The following is a 22013-nucleotide window of genomic DNA, read 5'->3' as shown; positions in this document are numbered from 1 at the left end:
TGGAGATCTTTCCGCAGCTAAACTTTTCCGAGAAAATGTTGAACAGGTCCCAAATACGATTGCCAAACACTTGAACACTTGAACAAGTCTGATCTATGCACTAACATGGCCAAATACAAATTGCCGCTGGCCAAAAAACGAGAATCAGAAGAAATCAAACCAAAACCAAAGCAAACCACAAGCAAAATAGGCGACAAATCTCCTGCTGTCTGGGGGCCAGCCAGCATGCCATCGTGAGCTTCGATGGGAGACATTTGGCGACATTCGATCGATGCCAAATCGATCCAGATACAGATACTTTAAATCACAATTTCAATTGAACGAACAAACGAACGAACGCAAGCCAAGTCGGGCCAAAACGAAAAAAGTATCTGAAAAATCGGTCTGCGCACATGTCAAAGGCGGCAGCAAAATCAGCAGCAGCAGCAGTAGCGGCAACAACAGCAACATCTGCAACAAATGCAACAACAGCAACAACATCGGCAACAACTTGGCAGGCAGCATTTTATTTCAATTTCAATTGATTGTCGTACAATCGCCATGAATAATTCAATTTTTAGAATTGCATTGCATAGAGAGCCAGATAGAGATAGCTGTTGGAGCGGGAGAAGGAGCAAAACTAAGGAGCGAGGGAGATGGAGCGAGGAATACGGAACATGGACATATTTTTGCCACTGACTGTTCTACAGCTTCTTCTTATTTTTCTAGTCTTCTTACCCCATCCCCATCCCCATCCCTCTTGTTTCTGTTTCTGTCAATGTTACGGGCGACAGTCGAAAGAGCAACAAAAATACACGTAAAGTAATACTTAGGAATGAAGAAGATCGACCACCTCTAAACAAATAACTGGACATTTTAGGACGTTTATTTTTGTAAAACGGTGTTTTGAAGGGGAATATACCTAGTACCATGATAAGACTCTTGTTTAACCTGTCCGAAAATATGATGAGCATTAAAGTGTCCCCACAATCTATAGACTGAATCTAGCATCTTTTTGACACGAACACACAAATGATTACAAATCATGGCAGATGCTTCCGATTTTGTTTCTATCAAAAATGGACTAGGGGACAGCGAACAGGGAACAGGGAGCAGATACATAAAGCGTAATGCATCAAAACATCATCTTGAACCATTAGTAAAGTCAGATGCTTAACAACCCCTGCCAGACGCCAGAAACTGACACAGACAGGACTCTGCCATTCAAGCACCGTTGATTAATGAGGTTATTATGCAACAATTATGTATATAAACATTGAGCATTGAATGCGAATACACAGCGCAGTGAGTGTCCCAGTGAGTGTTTCAAGAGCACGGATCATGTCAAATTAATGAACTCGCTTTGGGCCCTTGACTCTGGTTCCTCCGATTCTTCAACACTTCATAAAGGTGTCGACGCGAGGGACGGCACACAGGACAAAGCATCCTGCCCAGGACACGATCGGTCTGTCATTTGCTTCAGTTTTATGCATGGGCAGACGCCCAGTCGCGACTTCGAACCATTCCCAGATCCCATAAATCTCACACGATGGTAAATTTGCATAACTCCCAGAGAAGATCTCTTTCGTAATTTGTTCTGCTTAAAGGGAAACTAGTTTGCATCCTGTCAGGGGACAGAGAATCCTTTTTGGCAACCGTTTCGCTGATGAAGGAATGTCAAAAGCGAACGAGTTGCGAAGCAGAAAATGTGTCTGTCAGAAAAGTTTGAATCCGTTTGACCTCCATCTGACTGCAGATCTCCATCTGAGATCTGCCATGCCCTCCACTGAGGCTGAGCTTGAGCCGTGGCCGCGCCTTTTTTGGGGGCCACATATTTTGCTCGTGATGTCATCGGGCGCACATTTCTCTCTCCACGGTGCTCCAGTGAATCGCATAAATTCGTAGCACAATTTGTTAAGAGCGCGTGCTTCAGTTTTCGTCCGTCCGTCTGAGGCGACGGCGGCTTTTTCTCAAAAAGATACTAATAACAATTGTGCGATCTGCTCGGCTTCTCTTTTGGTCTTCTTTGGGATAACAGGGCAATTGTATGGCCTATACGAGTCGGAGATACCCTAGGAAATGGAAGATTCCGGATGGGCTCTAAAGTTACAGCCTTCTCTAAATGTTTTTACTGGACCTAAAAAGGATTCTGCTAACTATTATTAAATGATTTGAAAGTGATGTTGCTAGAGCCAACAGTTGTGCTGCAGAAATGCTATGGAAAGTCCTGTACTTCAGAACAATCTATGCCCAAGCTGTTTTTGGTTGCCTCAAAAAACACAAGCGTAAAACTACTTTTAGTGAGAGTATGACAATACTCGTACTTTTTGCATCTTGCCCGCTCTGGCTCAGGCTCAGGCTCAGGCCTAAGCACGAGTGACAAATTGGAGCGTTTTTTCTGGTCGGTGTTTCACTCTTTAAGGCCCGACCCTGGGTGCAGGGGTGAGTAAGTGGGGCCTCCGTGCCCAGATCCAGACCAAGACCCAGAGCCAGAGCCAGACCCAGAGCCAGACACAGGCAGAGACACCTCTCCACACATGTGGAACGGCTTTCGGGGCTTGGCCAGAGCGAACAGCATTTAAGTGGATTTGGGAACTGCAAAAAAGAAACAAAAATTGGTTTACCCTATAAATCTTATGGGTGTTGACTTGGTTTTCTTTTCGGGCTTTCGGTTTTTTCATACGTTTTACGACTGACATTAATTGAATGCGTCCGAAATTGGGGGAACTTTCCTTTGGGCATAGCACACGCTTCATTTGATTTATACGAGTATGCAATGCGTAATCTTCTTTGCCGAAACAGAGCGACGAAAAAAAAATTTTGGCTTGGCGAATCCGCGGTGGGAATTAGAGGCTGAGGACACGGCCTCGCCCCTGTCGGCTCGAGAACAAAGTGCCTCCGAAATGCCAGAAACAATTGCTTCACATTTTCCAACTTTCTTTCGGTATGCTTAATAGTCTAGGCCAGCCAGACCCAAGGCCTCCTCCTCATCGCTCCTAGAACCAGTCGCAAGATCAAAGCTCGGCGATATAATTGGTCGCTGGCTTCTCTTTGACCGCAGAGATCCGCAGCCCAAGCCCATGCCCAGACCCAAGCCCGAGCCCAATCCTCTCTCAGTCTGGCTGTGTCTTTGGCCCGGACCAGGCCATGCTTAATAATAATTCGTTTTGGCAAACAATGTAAATTCTTCATTAGCTTCCTAATTTGCTTGGGATTCAGGAGTTCCTCTGGGGCGGGCAAACCATTCGATCCTTGGCAATTGTTTGTATATTCAAGATCTGGATAAAATGCTATTTTATGAGGGATCCAAAGAAATTTGTTACATTTTCCTCTTCAAACTGTCATTTCAAATGGCGGGGCATAAATGTTTCTATTTGTGGGAGTCAGCACCAAGAAAGGCAACTCCCAATATGGTTATGTGTGTGTTTGTTAGTTTATATTTATTTTGGCGGAAATTTCGAGAAAGTAACTTTTAAAAAGAACTGTTTCTGTTTTTGATTGGTCCATCGGTTATCATCAGTTTTTTCCAAAGAAAAAAGTCCGCCTATAGGAACTACTCGTATTTTATATTCATCTCACATGAAGTACAACCTCCCCAAAACCCAAAACAATTAGGCTCTCTAGTCGGCACATCCTGAAAGTTTCTCAGTTGGCAATGCAATAGCGAATACCATGCCATACTATGGTATACCATACCATACGTACATATATTACTATCATTGGACATTCTATCCTGCATATTCCAAATGCTCCCAACTCTCTTTCTCTCTTCTTTGACCATTTCTGAGTAATTTTTCACTCCACATGCTACGAAAGCAAGTCGCAGGAATGCTGCTGATTTGAGCTGATTGATCGATTGATTGAGTGATTGACAACGGCGCCAATGAGTGGCCAAGGCATTGCTAAGTTTGTTAGTTCACGTTCGCTAATTAATTAAATGCCAAAATGCCAAAGATGTCATAGCCAGGTAGATCTGGGCGAGTGCGAATATGGCAAAACTGCGGATCTTAAAGTTGGGCAGAAGGTTTCGATGGCTTTCCATCCAGTGATAGCTACGTACTAGTAATTTTAGGTGTTCGTCAAGACTGCGACTCCCCCCAACTGACTGACTGAGTCTGAACTATAAATTTGAGTGCATTACTTAAGGAATTTGTTGTTTCTCTGTAGCCGTGGCTTTGTCAGTGACTGTAACTGCGACCATTCTTTACGACCGGCAATAAATTTAACAATTTGTTTAGTGCAGACACACACACACAGATACACAAACAGAGTACTCGTACTTGCACTGGTACTGGTACTAGTACACCAACACCAACACCGAGACACGCAAAGTGTCTACGGCTTCTGGCCATATATGGAGAATCCTGAGCCGCCTCGGAGATGCCAAAAGCAAAGCAATTTGTCGTGCGGTAAACAAAAAGCCACCAACAAAAACATTCGGGCAGCTGCTTGTCGCCAGCTGGGTTGGGACCCCGGTGAGCGGAGAGTGGGACCGGGCTCCAGGCACCAGGCACCAGGCCCCAGGCCCCAGGCACCCGTCACCCGGGACCAAGTAGAAAGCAAGAGTATCGCATTATTTCACAATATTGTATTCCCATCACGCAGACATCTCGCCTTAGGATTTCGTATCGCCAAACATGGCCGCTAGATAATCAAAGCTGATCGATAGAATTAGAAACTTTCTTTGGATAAGCCATCACTTTTCTTAGCGGACAACTTTCAAGCTGATTGATCTATTGTCGAGAAGGACATAGAATAAACGAACTAGGAAAATAATGAAAATTCTAGTTCATGTATTCGACTATTCGATTGTTTTTACAGAAAATTTCTTTGTAATGCAAGGATGTAAGGAAATCATATACTTTTACTATGTACTCGTATCCATGCTCTCAGGGTTGGTCTGCGATCTGCGAGAAATTTATCTAAAGTAAAGAAATTCATAGTGGGCTATCTTTATTGAATCAATCTTAATGGCTATGAAAACCACATTACTTTATCAGGTTGCTTTCAGGCATTTAAATACCATAAAATATGTAGGGGTTTTTTCAAACTTATTTTAATGTTTAGCTAATTTTTAGTAAATGTCCCTGATTCTATGTTTTTCGTCGTTAGTCTTTGCAGCTCGTTCCTCTCACAACCACACTGGGCCGAACCGCAAGCTTCCTTCTTAACGCAACTTTGGCGCTCCCGAACTCTCGCGTCGCTGTCGTCGTTCTCATTCTCTTCGCCGTCGTTGAATAATTGTTGTTGCTGTCATTGGGATGGGATCATCGTTTATCGTCGTTTTTGCTTGGGATTTGCGTAAAAAGATGTCCACCAACCCACAATCGGAATATACATAAATACATACGTCGATGAAAAAAGCGTATTTACTATTTACTTCTCTACTTACTAAATTTCGAATTCTTCTAAATTAGTAGACATAATAGATGACAAAATAAGCTCTCTGCCTCGTCCTCTTCATCATCCTCTTTCATCCCCCCTCCTCATGTGACTCTCTCACTCTCTCTCTCTGTCCCTTTAAAACTGGCAAAAGTTCCCTTACCGTTAGGGCGTTTTCATGCAAGTTGCAATTCGGTGTCAGTGCGCAAAGACAATGCAACGAAAAAAAATGAAAACCAAAACGAAGAAAAAGAAGAAGGAGTTGAAGGGAAAGGAGAAGCATGGGCAGGAGAAGAAGAACCGCTAAAGTGAAAACCCGACGAGACAAAAGACAACAAGCAGAACCAAAAGGTAAATAGCGGCAACAAGTGGATACGATGCCCCATGCCCCCATGTCCCATACCCCATGCACCATACCCGATGCCCACTTGGCCTGTCCGGCCTCCACACATTCGCCACGGCCTCGACGTTGCCGTTGCCGTTGGCATCGGTGTCTCTGTCTCTGTCCCAGTCTATGTCTATGTCGATGCCAACGAACGTCGTCATCTCTTCTGTGTGCTGCTGCTCTCTTCTCCTTCCATCCAGCTCATTGGCTCCATTCTGCAGCTCTCTGCTTCTCTCGGTCGCCGATTCTCCCGGTCCCGATCCCGGTCCCGGTCGCCGGCTCGTATGCATGCCAGCCATATAATGCAGCTCATCAACAACGAAACGGAGTCGGAGGCAAATGCAACATGTGCTTCATGCACATGCTCCTACTGCTCTACCCCTCCTTCATCTTCTTCAGCAGCCATAAACAAATATGAGTAGCTGTGCATGTCCTCTCTCTTGCGCTCTTCTCTCTCTTTCTGCGTGTCTCTCCCTCTCTCTCTCTCTCAGACAGACGTCTGTGGATTTGTGCTCCTTCAAGAAGTGTGGGAAAATTTTCGGAATTTCTTTTACCCGTTTGTTTTTTTTTTTTGCACCGTTTGGTCACTTACTCTCCTCCCCCTCCCCCTCCTCCACTCTTTCGCCCTCTCACTACTTAGAGCAGGTTGCTGCCTGGAAGTAGACAGTGGGAAGGGGGGGCGTGGCATAGCGGGGGCCCAGGGGTTAGGCATGCCAACTAGTGAAATTCTTTTTGATAATTTAATTTAAGAAATATTGTATATACTCTTAGACGCCAACGACCCCGACCCCTTGACCAGGAAACCAGAAAGAGAGGGGCATATAGGGATAGAGACAACCAGAATTAAGCGAAGAAAATCTTTAACTTTTCGCTCTCACTCTGTGTGTGTGAGTGTGTGCCGAATTTGAGCGCTTCATTCTCAGCCTGGCAACAGCAGAGAAAGTTTTTCGGGCAGCCGAATGAAGAGAAGCTTAATTACTCGCCAACAAGATGAAAATAGACTGGAACAGTTAGCAATGCTTAGGCAGAGCTTAAAGCCTCTGGATGCAGGGGAAAACGCATATCGTCTATTATTTACAAACATTTTCAAAGACCCATAAATTAAATTATTGTGGCATCGAATATATTTATTTCTATATCGAAAGGAAGGTGATCAGAATGCTCGAATGCTCGTAAATATTCAAATATTTGAAAACATTTTCCTACTTTGCCTCGCCTGAAATAGTTTCAATTAAACCATATTAAATGTACGGAGCAACCATCCTTTGATCATGTAATTGAGCTTCAATTGGCGGACACATTGTCATCATCATTTGGCGGACACATTACCAGATCTTGTTTAGCCACGCAGAGTTTAGTTTATGATGTCGATTAGTTGCACTATAAGCAACACCTTTAACTGCCAACAAATTACAACTTTATCATGCTGCAAAGGATGACGATGACGATGACGTTGGCCTGGTACCTGGCCTGGCCAGAGCTCCATTGCCATCAATTCTGCTTCGAGAGCAGTTCGCATAATTAATGAAGTGCAGGAATGGCCAACGCTCTGGTAGCGGAGGCAACGGCAACGGCAACATCGCCACAGATGAAGCTATTGCTACAGACTGCGACTAGGCGACTGGGAGACTGGGGGACTGGGACTGAAACTGGAACTGGGAATGGGCCTGGAGAGACTTGTAGATGCCGCAAACTGCGGCTCCTCCATATTTATACAGAGCGAACATGTTAAATAAAAGATAAGCAGCCAAAGCGGCGAGTGTCACGCGCTCTACTCCACTCCACTCCACTCCACTCACGACTCCTACAGAGAAGGAGACTCGTGGAGTCTCCTCTTCCTTCGGGTGTCGCATCATTTTGCAAGTCTAATCACATAAACTAAAACTGCCGTCATTAGGGAAATGTAGAGGAGATGCCGATGCCGCCTTCTTCTTTGGATCTCAGGCATGGAAAACAATATTGAGGAAACAAAGAGGAAGTTGGGCATTACGATAGTTAATACTGTAGAAGAGCCCCAACCAAGATGTCTTTTAGGTTGTTATCTACCAGGAGGATTGTCCATATATTTGTACACTTATTCAATGAAATTGATATGTTCAACGTCAAATAATTTTAATTACTACAATCATTAGATCTCGATGAGCTTTCACCTCAAACTCTCCGCTCTTCTTGCGAGTAATCCATCAAATTCACTTGTGCTAATCGCACCGTGTGTTCAAAACTGGGTTCACAGCTTTTGGTATCGATTTCAGTTGGTCAGCAACAGTCGAATGTGTCAACACTTAAATTTAGATTATACCATATATGCGTTGACTGATTTTACCACTGGGTGCTGCGCTGTGCTGTGCGCATGCGCATGCGCAATATTTAATTTTAGACCCCGGTCGAGACTGGGACTGGGACTGGGTCGGCTGGGACTGGGCTCTGCTCTCGCAGTCAGTGGCTGTGATGATCAAAAAGCATTTGCTCGGCCAGCTTGTAATTCAATCTGCTTGCATTCAGACATGTAACAGCAATTTTAAAACAATTTTCAACTTACTGACAGACTGGCTACCGGATTGGCCTGGCCTCAGTCTCACTCTTCAGCCTGAGCCTCAGCCTGAGCCTGAGCCTGGGGCTAAGGCTTGGCTTCTGTCGCAGTTGCAGTCGCAGTCGCAGTCTCGTCTTGGTATCGGAATCGGAGCTGGCAACGGCAACGCTTTTTGAGTGACTTTGGTACCAATCTGTCCATCATCATTACCATCAAGTGTAACATTTGTGACGACAGCCAGAGGCGGACAGAGCCATAGCCAGAAGGACGGAGCGCCGCGAGTGGAGTGGACTGGAGTGGAGTGCTGAAAGCCTCAGGTGCTGGGTGCTGGGTGCTGAAGCTGAAACTGAAGCTGATGCTGAATCTGATACTGATGACGATGAGTTCTCTTTCTGCCTGCTGCCTTCTGCCTGCTGGAAGCAAAGCGAAGCTGCTACAGCGTGCTGTGAATGCCTGTGCAATTACTTTGTAATTTAAGTTATTGATTGCCAAGCTCCTCTCTAGTCTAGGCGCGGGCTCATCTCTCTCCTAACTCCCATCTCCTGTCGCCTATTCCTCTCTTGGATAATCTCGCTGCCGCACCGTTACAGGCAGCACCCAATGTAGCTTTGTTTCTCTACCTTTTTCGCATGCCCTATGCCAGGGAAAATGGGTCGAATGGGCATATTAGTTTAGTCAAAATTAAATTTCGTATTAGTATTGTCGTTGTCTATTACCATTTAATTACGGAAATTGTTAATCATCCTCTTTAAAGCCTCTTTGGCAAAATCTTTAAATAGATTCGATTTGATGAACGACACGATTGTGGGAAAATAATATGCATAGGCTGTTCTTTAGTGTCCCTTGTAGAGCATCACCCAAGTCCCCTACTATTGCCTTGGTGCTCTTGGGGCTCATTTTTTGCTGCCTTACAGATTATGCGTTTACCTTAGAATTTATACAGTTGAGCGCTGCTGAGCGACTGCTGACTGGAGACTACTGGGTTATTCCGGCATATTTCATGTTTGGATTAGCTGCCCAGAGAGTTGGCCATTGATTCAACTTATGGCGAAATTCAATTTAGATTTTTGTAATCATTTAGTTGTACAGCTTTTTCCAGCTGGATTTTTATCTCCGTGTATCTCGGTCTAAGGCTTGATTTCATTAAATGCTTGGGATCTGCTCAGGACGGAACAGTTGGCGTTTTTTATTATTATTTTTTTTTTTTTTTGTCATTGTCACATTGCTGTGAGATGTTCGACTGTTCGACTGTCCGGACTGGGAGAGACGCCAGCTGATGTAGGCTTACGAGTATAATTGTAAAGACAGGAGCAACAGGAGTCGCTCGTATCGTATGTGTGGACTTTTTTCTGTATCTTTAAAACTGTCATAATTTATTGTTGTTGTTGTTGTTGCTGCTGCTGCTGCTGTGGTTTTGTTTGAGTTGACAACAGGTTGAGATTGATGTATTGATTGTTGTCAGTTTGTAATGCTGACATTTATGACAGTAATTTGTTTTCACAATTTGTTAGCCACTCCAGCAGCAGCCACACTGGCGGATTTGTGCACATAGGTTGGTTGGTTGGCTGCTGCCGTGCCGTGCCTTGCCTTGCCTTGCCGCGCCGTGCGAGTATTTATATACTTAGGATACAGAAGTATGCACTCGTATCTATGGGTAGCTCGTATCATCAACACTAGCTACACTCTGGCCCCGACTGCCAAAGCTAATTAGTATTTGAGGACTGCGCATCATATTTCACAGCAATCGCCGGACCCTTTTATGGCCATTTGGCTTTTACTACGTGCCTCAGATGCCGCTTGCAGGTCGATAGCTCGTTTTGGTGTCCTTCGGCTCGAGTTGGAGTTGGAGTCGACACGAAATGAAAGGCCTTGGCACTTTGATGTTTTAGCGTCGATTTGATTGCCTACTTATATGCGATGTATGCATTTCACTTTGTTCTCCCACCGACTTTCCCTCGACTCAGGTCCAGTTCAGTCCAGGTTCGGCTCGGTTCACTGTTCACTGTTCAATGTTCACTGTAGTGGCAGTCCAGGTCCAGTCCGAGATACTAACAAAGAAATCAAAGACAGTCTGTGGAAATAAATCACAATTCGAACCAAATCAGTAGAAAATCCCGTACCATAATCGGTCAAGTGTTTGTCTATGAGTGCTTCACTAATTTGGTCATTAATTGGCATCGGCTATATGGATGGGCTCCACATTCATACACATATCTGCGAGTATACGTGTATGTCTCTATATGTGGGCGCCAGTGATGATCAAAAGCCTTTTCAAAGTCACGGCTTAAGGTACGTACAAATTTATAATATTACAAAACTGCAACCAAAGTAATGATAATTGTGACATGCAAGATGGTAATGAGTAACGAGGTAAAAATGAGCAAAACATACTTAAAATTTCGTAAAAAGAACTAAATTATCTTTATTACTCCTGTATATAAAATAGTTCTGGGTCGTTGTCCAATATTTTACTCATACCGGCGCGAAATAAAAGAAAATATTCTTCCCACAAGTGCCTATGTTTTGGATCATGTTACAGTTGTTCGCATCACTGTGAATCGGTCACTGTTCGACTCCATTCATCGGGGAGGCACCTCTAAAGAGTGTGTGTCATGCCCAAATTCTCGAAACACCCAAAAGGCATAACTTGAGCTCATAAATAACAAAAATTGCTAACGACAAACGACGTTGATATTTAATAATAATAATAATAAATGTGCCAAAAGAAGACAGGCAGCTGCTGCTTCTAATGCCGCTGCTGCTGGGGCTGCTGCTGGGGCTGCTGCTGGGGCTGCTGCTGGGGCTGCTGCTGGGGCTGATGCTGAAGCTGAAGGAGGTGGCTTGGTGGCTATGTGGCTAGAAAAACTTGCCGCAATCCTCGCAATCACAACTCGAGCAGTGCGAGAGTGCAGCAGAAGAAAGTAGGAGTCCAAAGAGTGCGATTTGGTCATGCGATGGTGTTTTCCTACGCAGCTGGAAACCATTTTTAGAGAGAGCCCGCCAGATGATCGATGATCGATGATACCCAGGTCGCCTTCGCCATCGCCATCGTCTTCTCTGCTGGCCCGCTCAGAGCGGTCTATCTTTTGATATGGATTCAACCAGACCCGCCAGCGCCTTGGGGCTTCAGTTTTAGTTTTAGTTTTGGTTATCGCCTTACCAGTAGCCGGGCTAGCCGCAGTAGCCGCAGTAGCAGCCATCATCAGATCAGCCAGGAGCAGGCTCACACTGGCACTGGCAGAGGCACAGGCGCAGGTTCAGGTATCTGGGATCTGTGATCTGGGAAGCTCTCTCTGGCAACAAGTTCATTTCATTTTTGGTAAATTACTCTGGGTCTCGAGGTGATGTCTGTATTCGACAATCTAGATCAAGATCGTTTTGGCCAACACAGCGTTTACGACAGTTTTATGACACATTTAGTCGGGGTTCATGTTATCAATTACAAGAACTGTCAACTGCAAATGGCATTGGCTGACTTCTTCTTCTCAAATCAATCTCGAATGCTGGGGGAATATAATGATCATGTTAGGAAGAGAGGCTTATGGAGCATTAGGGAACGACACTAATGAGGTTGAGATATGTGTGAGAACTATCTTTGGGCAGGCTTTTCACCAACCGTTTATTACAAACCAAAAGTTCTAGGAAGAAGAATATATATTTTTGACAAAAGATCCACATCAGCTATCCATGAATTATAGCAGAAAGAAATACTAAAGAAATGAGACTAAGAAATATTTTGCTATCGGTTAATTATTGTTTTCTGCAGAGAAGGAAATTCTTCCGAAGTTTGCCATAAGATACCACTTTGAATATTGCCATTTTGTCTAAGGGCTTTTGAAGTATTTTCGCAAATTTTGTATAGCACTAAAAGTTACTTTATATAGTTCCAAAACGTTCCATCCATGGGCTAACGGTCTACTTGGGGATAAGCTCATTCCGGTGCTGGCTGGCTGCCTACTTAAACAGAAAAATGCTGCTCAGCAAATAAATATAAAAGAATAGACTGAGAGAAAGACAGAAAACAACTAAAAAGAAAAAATTAAATTAATCCTTACCGAGTTAGCAGATGATGAGTGGCATGCAAAATGCCAGACAGATTTATGGGAACAGACAGATTTGGAGCAGCCCCAAAGGAGGCTGTACGTATGGCAAGAGCCCCGTCTTGAGAGGGTAACGATGTTACGCATTAGACAAACAACAAGCCGTCGGACAAGTCTCAGTCCGAGTCCGAGTCCGACTCTGAGTCCGAGTCTGAGTCCAAATCTGAATCCGAAATTAAGCCGTATGCTGATTTCATTTTAATTACGGAGCATCTCTTTCGCTCCCTCACGGTGCCTCGCAGACCTAGAGTGATGGCAATCAGGCATAGCAAAGCTGGATCAGCTTAGAGCGACAAGTGCGTAATGCACATGCAATTACAAATACCCAGCCCGAGTGGGTCGCTCTCCATCCACGGCTCCACGGCTCCACGGCTCTGAGTGTGTGCATAATTGCAGTAGAGCTCCAGTAGAGTTCCAAAGCTTTGAGCTCAAGTTGTCAACCCAAATAGATGAAGACGAAACGACTAGACTGCGTGGCTGAGCGATCAAAACCAAGTCAACTTTAAGGCGGAAATAACACGGAAAAAGTGAGAATAATACACCCATAGAAGTACACCCTTTTCCGATGCTGTCGAAGCCCATCCTAAAAATTTGCCAAATGAAGCAGTGTGTAATTTAGATGATATTTTAATCATCTTATTGCTTATTACATACTTCTTCGAAAGTTCCAATTTATGGGTCAATCTGTAGGATCAGATTTAGTCCTCCAGAAAATCCCAAACCCAAATCTGTGTTAATGATAAATATTAGATTTAAAGGACTTTTCGGGTGTTTTAATTGGATACGGATCCTTTTTTTGTTCCAAGTTTCTGTTTCTTTTGCAATATAATTGTGTTCCTAAAAAAATTCTTGCAAAGATCTCCTTCCTCGCGCTTCAAGTGGCCCATAGTACACACCCTTAAACGTGCATTCGCGTACCAAGTGAGGAGATCTGTTTTCAGCATCGTGATCACCTGAAAAGGGTCTCATTTCGTAAGTGTTTGACCGTCATACGTCAAAGTTTCCTCCGCTAATGTGTCGAGCCCAAGTGCCAACAGCCATAACTCATTTGGCCTTAAACGGCTGCCCAAAAAGGCATTTATTGTTTGGGGCCCCCTGAACGTGCGAACTGAGCCAGCAAAATGTGGCAAATTTCAGCTACATACTCGTACTCGTACAGGCACGAGTAGTTTCATTTTCCCTAACCAAAACCAAGTCACGCGTTGCCGCTGAATGCAACAGGAAACGGAGTATCAACCTATGACGGGTTGCCGTTGCCCGCAGCGACTCTGCCTCTAACATACAATGAAATGGACCCATGCGGATTGCAGGCGAAAGTTTTTTTTTGTTACATATTGTTGGAGTTGTTGCTGGAGCTGGCACTGGCGCTGAGACTGGGGCTGTGGCAGTGGCTGGAGGGGAGCACAGAGGAGAACCCAGCAGAGGACCCTCTCATTGAAGCCACTCACTGGCGACATTGACAAATGCATTCGGCAAAACGCAACTTGGCCACTCTGTAGACGTGCCAACGCATAACAAAATTCACAAGCAAATTTATTTAGCACTTTATATGTATTAAAGCACTAGTCCTGGCCACTTGAGGGTCTATCACATGATCATTATTATTTTATACACTAAATTCCAAGTAGTAGCTAGGTATATCGAATTCTTGTTTTAAATATTCATCCCAAATCAATTGCATTCAGGCATTAATTGAGTGTTAACACCGGGGATTGCAGAACTAGAACGAACCCCAACGAAAGCCAATTCGCTGACCACAAACTGAACTGAACTCTCGGCGATCTTCATCGATCCATCCTTAAATGGTTTACTGGCTATGAAATTATGGCACCGTATCGCCATATTCGGTTGTTGGGGTTTCGTTATTGAGTGGCGACATAAATTAAGGCATGATTTATTGCCGAGTAGGTGGAATGGACCATAAACTCTATGACAAGTGATCAGCTGCAGTGGCAACTGGAAAAGGTTAAAAAAGTTGAGAAATAGATGAAGAGAGCTGGCTGAAATTATCGTGGAGAAGCGGATAAATGACGATATATTAATTGAAAGTTCTGTGAAAATCAGCAGGGATATATACATATGTATGTACATAGAGCAGGCGCATACATAATCCTGCCATGAGTAATGTCCCAGAAGAGGCGCACGGAGAGCTGGTTGGCCGGCCCCTCGCTGTGGCCAATAATAAATTTCACCTTGTAAGTGTAACAATTTGTATGTTAAACGCGCCCAGCGAGGAGGAAAAAGAAACGAAAGAGACCCGAGAAAAACCGCAGAGAGCACCAGGAGTGGATGAGGATCGAATCGAATCGGATCGGATCGGATCCCACAAGGCTGAAGGAAAGCAGCCTCAGTCTCAGCCTCAGCATCAGCCAGACTCCTCGACTGCCCCCAAGGGAGTCGTCGTCGGGCTCATCGGGCTCGTCTCTGTAGTGTCCGCTCCGTTGCCTTGTGGCTGCTACCAGGCGGCAGTTGCATTTGAAAAAGAATAGACAATTGTTTGTGCCGCATAACAAGTTGAAGGCGAAGGAGAAGACGCTCTCGCACGCTGGCTAGACTTCCAACACAGACTACGATGGGGACACAGACACAAAGCACAGTGGTCTGAGACTTCAATTTAAACAAGCTTAAATCAAGTGAATATCTCAAAAGTATATGGATATGGCATAGCACACACAATATAACTATTACATCATACACTATGTGAAATAAGTGCCCATTTAATAGGGCTCTAAAATTATAGATTCATAACTTCAAGATTGTTTCTGGTATGGTATAACTTTTAATGGGTTTTTGTATTTAGTGTTTTTTATTTGAGTCAAATTAACAGGTAGTTTGCTTCTATGTAAAATACTATGTTTTCTTAATTGGGGGTCAGTGGGAGTGCCAGCAATGAAATAGCCCATTAGAGCCGTTCCATAACAAGTGTTTGACGTAAGCCCTTTCTCTTTCATATAAAAGTCTTCAAGGATTCCATGTAATCCACAATGCTTTGGTTCGTGTCGAGTAGTGTTTCATTTAATGCATATTTATACATTTATTAACGGCCATGTCCTTGCCTATAGGAGATTACCAATTACTGTCACATTCGGGACCACTGTTCCGGGTAAACAATATAATAATGCCGACCGAAACCGAACCGAGCCGGGGAACGAAAATAGATTTGTATCGAGTGGCGGCTTCTCTGAAGCGCGCCTTGCGATTTGCAAATATTTTGTCATTGTGTGGCGAGATTTATGGAGTGGAGTAGAGTTGGAGGCAGCAACAGCAGCAGCAGCAGCGGCGGCAGCAGCAGAGGCTGCTCGCCCCGGCGATTGTTTCCAGGAAAAACTTTTGGCACAGGCAAATATACCGCTACTCCGACTCTGACTAGAGTCGCAGAGTGTCAGCGCCTGACTATGTGACACAATTCTCACTCACCTGACAACGACGGCGGCACCGCCGCCGCCTGCTTCCTAGGGGGGGGGGTGCGATGGAGTGGAGTGGGGCGGGTGGTACAACGACTCCAAGAGGCCGGCTTTTGGGTTCTCTCTCAGCATGTGCAATGTGTCACGGGGGCAGCACGCTCAGGCTCAGGCTCTGGCTCAGGCTTAGGCTCAGTCCCAGGCTCACTGCCAGTCTTCTCATGCACATACTTTATCCCAGGCTAAAAAGCTGTACAAAAATTGTTTCTCCTGCTATTTTTGCTGGTCACATTTTGTGGCCGATCATCAGATGTGCATGCCAAGTAAAAGTAGGAAAAGAATGGAATGGAACTCAAGAAAATCTCTTAAAAAAGGCACAGACGAAATCCTCACCAAAGCCGTAAGCAAAATTAGCAAAATAGTGTATACAAAGGACAGATCGCATTAAACGAAAAATCTGGCAAGAAAAAAGCGAGTGCAAAAGCAGTGCATGCATATCAATTAATATTTCAATCATTTGCAACATCTTTTATGCATGTACATATGTTAACATTTTGTTTATTTTTTCCAAGTCTCAAAAAGCCTGCCAGCCATAAATGATTTGCTACTTGCTGTTAAAAGGCTGCAATTTATTGGAAAATACCCAAAATTGAGTGAAGTAACACCTAACCAAAGTCACTTCATGGCCCAAACTTACGTAGTTAATATTTGCACGTAAGGCAAAATGAATTGAATGTGTTTTTTTTTCTCGTTCCCAGCAAATCAATTTGGTATGCTCAACTTAAAGCCAACAATTAGTCAACGACTAAACACCTTTCACACCTTCCCAACGCACACACTGGCACAGCCCCACACCGACTGGCAATGTCAGACTGAGTCTTCGTCTCATTCGCATCCTCAACGTCAGACATTCAATATCATTCAGTCACAATCACGATCGGAGAGCACAAGTGAACTTCGGTGGCATTTAATGGCCAAACAAGAATCGGGCTAAGACCAGGGGCACACTGAACTGCCACAAAGTTGCAGTCACAGTCACTCCAAACAAGAGCTTGCAATAACAACAACAACAACAGCAGCAGCAGCCACATAGCTTCCAAGAGAAGGAAGAGGCATACGGGGCAGCAGCAGCAGCAGCAGCAGCAGCAGCAGCAGCAGCAGCAATGCCAAAAGCGCAGCTGGAAAACGGACAGGGAGTGTGTGTGTGTGTGCGAGAGAGAGAGAGAGAGGGAGAGAGACAGGGCGAAACAAAGATTTGAGCTTTAGATCAAAGCCAAATGCACCGCCACTTGCTGTTAACTCGATGGCGCTCCAAGGTACACGAGCTTGGGGATAGGATGCTATGGGATGGATACATTTTGGACCTCTGTCTAGGCCATCCCAGAGGCTCAGCCTCAGACTCAGGCAATTTTTATTTGATTTTATTTAGTTTTTTTGTGATTTTTCTGTTTTTACACGGTACTCGTGGAGTACGAGGGTATATTGCATTCGTTTATATGTATGTTACAGTGAGAATGAGCTATTTAACACTGAAGACTATAGACTGTATTAATTGGGCTAACATTTATGTATGTTACGTATCCTTCTGCCCTCCTCCTATCGACATGTCCATAAAGATAGGGGCCACTAACCAGAATTTCTAAATAACTAAAAATTACTTAATTTAATGCATTTAAAACAAAAACAAAATCAACGAAGCGGGTATCGTGCAGTCGGAATATCGACCTTCCTACTTGCTTGATTTAATTTTATTTTTGCTGATTTTTCCATCTGCTTCTGCCTCTGCCTTCTTGTGCTTCTGCTTCTGCTTCTGCGGCAGCTTGTTGGACTGTTTGCTTCGCTTTCAAAGTGTGCAAATGTTCGCGTCAGGCAATTTGCTGACGCGTTTGTTGTAATTAAATCGATGGCGATGCCCGTCTCAGGATGGAGAGGTACACGATACACGGCATCGATTTGATCGGCAGTTGGCTTTTGTCCATTCATTGTGCACCGTGCACATGAATCTTCAGCTGTCCGAGCTCTGGGGCGGTCCATCGGCCCGCGTCCGGCTAATCTGTTGGGACTCAATGCATTCGATCGTCTCGCTCGCTTGTTACTCTTGCATACAAATGACACAAATGCCTTGGCCGTCGTTTCTTTTTGTTTGTTTGTTTGTTTTGTTGGTTGGTTGGTTTGTTGGCTGGTCGGCTGGTCGGTCTCCTAGCTGCTGATCTGCTCGTTGGCTTGTATTTCTAATGCCGTCACAGGCAATCAGATTCGTTTGGCCGGAGATCTCCTGGCTGACTGGGCAGCTCCAGCTCCTGACTGAGATTTCACCTCGACGCTAATGGCGACAAACTGCCGTGGAGCGCAAAATTGTGGTCATGTGTCTTTAATTTGATGCTGTAGTTGTTGCTGCTGCTCTCGCTGCTGCTGGCCAACAGTTTATCCGTTTTGTTTGGGCACTTGATCATGATGATCTACATGCTAATCAAATCAAATCACAGCGAATCAACTCACCAATTACTCACTTGAACACCATTCGGTATCAATTCGACTAACAAATGACTTAGGCGACAAACTCGACTGTTGTAGCACACACAAAAACACACACACACACACAGAGATAGAAAAAGAGATAGCTCGAGGTAAGAGTAAGAGTAAGAGTAAGAGTAACAGGCAAAGAGCTCCGTGTAAAGTGTGGATAAGTAATGGCCTGCAAGCTGGTCATTTGTCTTCATTGGTGGCACGTAGCGGAGGCGACGCGCAGAAAGCTTAACACATGCTTTGGGGGCAATTTAATGGACATTTGTTTTGTGATCATTTAATCAACTAAAAATTTAAATTGAAATGTTCTGCCTTCGTTTCAATTTGAGGTAATTCAATCAGTAAAATGAGTCTCAAGGGTGTGATAGCTTAGCATAGCATGTACATATGTAATGTTTCCATTGAGTGCTAATCAGAACCACTGTTCCCTGGGGACACTCAAATACGACTCTTCTTTTCTAATAAATCTATTAAAAAATTCATGGGATGGGATTAGGTATTGAGGAGGATAACAGCATGACATTTGATTAGTAATTACCAAATGGAATATGCACAAAACAAATCAATTCCATATGCAAATGCTACGCTGCCTACCATCTGTATCTGTAGCCTTCAACTGTAGCATTTTTAATTTCCATTTTTCAGCAGAAAACCCATTTAAAATATCATTTGGCAAATGCCAAAAGCTAAACTGATCGAACACTCTGTACAGCAGCATGGCATGGCCAATCGACTGTCTAACTGACTAACTGCCTAACGCCTGGCAAAACATGTCATAACAAATTTATTGCGAAATAATGAACTTTATATTGTCTTGCAATGGATTACGCGTAGCAAAATGTACGTACTTCGCTTAAGGGAATAACGGAATGAGGGAATGAGGAGCAGGGGCAGAGCCAATCGTTTGGTGATTGCCAATTGTTGAAAACTGCATTCAACAAGAGTCAAAAGCGAAGTCGACAAACGAAGATGGAGCAGGAGCAGGAGCGGGAGCGGGAGCGGGAAACAAGAGTCGCACTCATTGGTAATTTATGAGTTTACTTTTCACTATCCAGCACAGAAGGTCTTTTGTGATCGAGATCGAAGTCATTCGCTTGTGAATCCAGGGAGGCATTAATCAATAAATTTGTTTGCCTGCCAAGCGATGACATACCGCACAGTCAACCCTCGGGCCAGGGGTCGGGGCTGGGTTCGCGTTCGCGTTTGGGTTCGGGTCGGGCGAGCATTGTAAGCAGTCCCATTTAACAAAAGGACAATGTTTCCCTATAAATATTGTTGCTCAACGGCAGATCGTGCTCATTTTAGCGCCCTCATTGTTGTGACAACTTCACAGGCGAGTCGAGTCAATAGAGCGGGTGTTCCACCTCTTTCTCTCTCTCACACTCTCTCTCTCTCTCTCTCTCTCTCTCTCTTTATGTCTGTCTATGGGGCAGCTGCTCAAGTGTCCTTTGTTTCTGGTAGGTGTTGCCGTTCACATCCTTGATAGTTACTCCTCAATTTATGCCCCATTGAACAGATCAGCACTGAGAATTGTGCAATGATTTGATAACTAACCGCTACGTTAATGGGTGCAAATGAAGCGTCCTTCCCTCCCGTTAATGGTGATTAAAAAGCGGGACAAAGGCATTTCGACACCGAAAGTTATGTACCAAACGCGATTCCCTTCTAACCTCAAACAACTTATAATAGCTCTCATTCCAAAAACGATCCCAAACGGGACCGGGACTTTAGCTAATCATGCTCTCTGAATTGGTAATCAGTTGGGAAAGGTGACCACTTCTCCCCACCACACCCAGAGCCAGAGCCAGACCCAGACCCAGACCACCGGGAGCAATCAAAGAGTGCGGACTGTGGACTGCGGACTAAAGTGGAGTAAGCAACTAAAACAAAACTGAATAAAATAAAGTGGAGTGGAGTGGAGTGGAGTGTAGAGGAGAGGAGAGGAGAACACAGAAAAAAAAGAAATAAATTCCCGTGGCCATGCCAGACCGTACGCAAGCGCATGCCAAACATAGCACGAATGCCGACATATAAGAGGCGGCGGCGGCGCAAAGAAGGAAAAGTGTGAAGAGCATGCGCAAATGTGAGATAAGAGAGTGTGGCGACGCTCTCGTACTCTTGCCGCTGCTGGACATACACTCGTAGACAACAAATACTGTCCAGTATGCGACCATGGGGATACCTACTACTCGGTAGTGGGATAATTCGGAGCTGGTGGAGTAAGTATTGTTGTCAATATTATCCTATTATCTTATCTTATTAGTACCTAATATGCTAAGCTTTATTTCCAGATATTAAATGTTTCTTTTTTTTTGTAAGCTTGTTCATTACTTATTACTTTCAGCTTCATTTTGGCACTAGTTCGGATAGGCATACCATTGTCTGTGCCAAAAGTCTACACATCTACATCTACAATCCGAAATGGCCTTGTTATCCACCTGTAGAGGGTATAACAATTGAGTGGCGGCTGTTCAACGGGAGCCTCTGCAGTTGCAGTTTCAGTTGCAGTTTGAGTTTCAGTTCAGTTCGGTTTCAGTTTCAGAAATGGTAACAAACGATTACATCAATTTATGCGCGCCAACACTATAAAGTAATTTTCAGCTGAAAACAGTCATGGCGGGCGGGGGACGACAATATACGAGACAACACTTATGGAATGGCCAATGCCAGAGGGAAGGCGAAAGAGAGAGGGAGCAGAGCAGTCTCGATAAGCCATCGTTGTCCCCCCAATAGCTATCTGAATCTGTATCTAAATCTATCTCTATATCTGTATCTATATCTGTATCTGTATCGGTATCGAGTTGCCTTTTTATGAGTGCTTGTCGTAATTATTGCTGAACTTATGGCCGAGCGATAAGCGGTGAGCGGTTGCCTGTACTCGTATTAATTAAGTTGCCGCTCGGCTTTTGGCAATAACTCAACGTGTTTAGCGGCAAACAGAACATGCATTCACCTCTGGCAAAATGCTGCCGGTATATATGTATGTATTTGTATCTGTATCTGCATCCGTACCGAATGTAGCAGCTACCTGAACATGCGACTTGCAACTGCAACTGCAACTGCAAGTTGCAACCAAATCAGATAAACAAGCTGCGCAATTGCAACAAGCGTAGTTTGCACTAATAACAACTCAATAAATAATAAAAGCAACATTCTCAATCGGCAACTCCACAAAAAAAACCACGTAAAACCAGCGACAATAAACATGCGCATCTTTATTTTATTCACTTTTTACGCCTTATTTGCCTGAGCAAATTTTCATTATTTCTCTAGAGTTTTCTTTTTGGATGCTTTTCTGCTTCCCACAGCAGGAGCGATCCCGTTTCCTTTCCCACCAGCTCGCTGTGATCGGCAGTGGTGCGAAAGCTTTAAAAATTGGACCAAAAACATGATCTTTCCAAACTCAGAAATATTTGTATATAAAGTCGGATTCCCCTGATTCCGACCATCTACTTATCTCCTATCATTTAAAAAAGTTTTGGGTCGTCGACCTATATTTTATTCAAAAATATATGTGGCCAAAATTAAATATCTGACCATGTCTGACCGCCGTATATTTTGAACCATCACGGTCCAGCGAGGGTATTTCTTGTTGCACAGACATATTCTTATTCGTAATACCATTATTGAAAGCAGAGAAATCCCTTTCCCATGGACTCAGAGTGGTTTTTTTTTTAGAGATTGACTCCCGACCCCAGTGAATGAATAAC

General features: G+C 44.2%; 1 long non-coding RNA gene across 1 annotated transcript; it reads left to right on the top strand.

Moving 5' to 3' along the window:
* The first annotated feature begins 10381 nt into the window (after window positions 1-10381).
* LOC117186652 lies at window positions 10382-21507 on the top strand. The gene is made up of 3 exons (XR_004471626.1): window positions 10382-10565; window positions 20648-20850; window positions 20905-21507. It is a non-coding gene; the product is annotated as an uncharacterized LOC117186652 (long non-coding RNA).
* Window positions 21508-22013: the final 506 nt, after the last annotated feature.

Source organism: Drosophila miranda, chromosome XR, assembly GCF_003369915.1.
Source record: "Drosophila miranda strain MSH22 chromosome XR, D.miranda_PacBio2.1, whole genome shotgun sequence".
NCBI classification, from domain to species: Eukaryota; Metazoa; Arthropoda; class Insecta; order Diptera; family Drosophilidae; genus Drosophila; species Drosophila miranda.
Note: the sequence above shows the minus strand (reverse complement) of the source record. Positions and strands in the feature narration are given on the sequence as shown.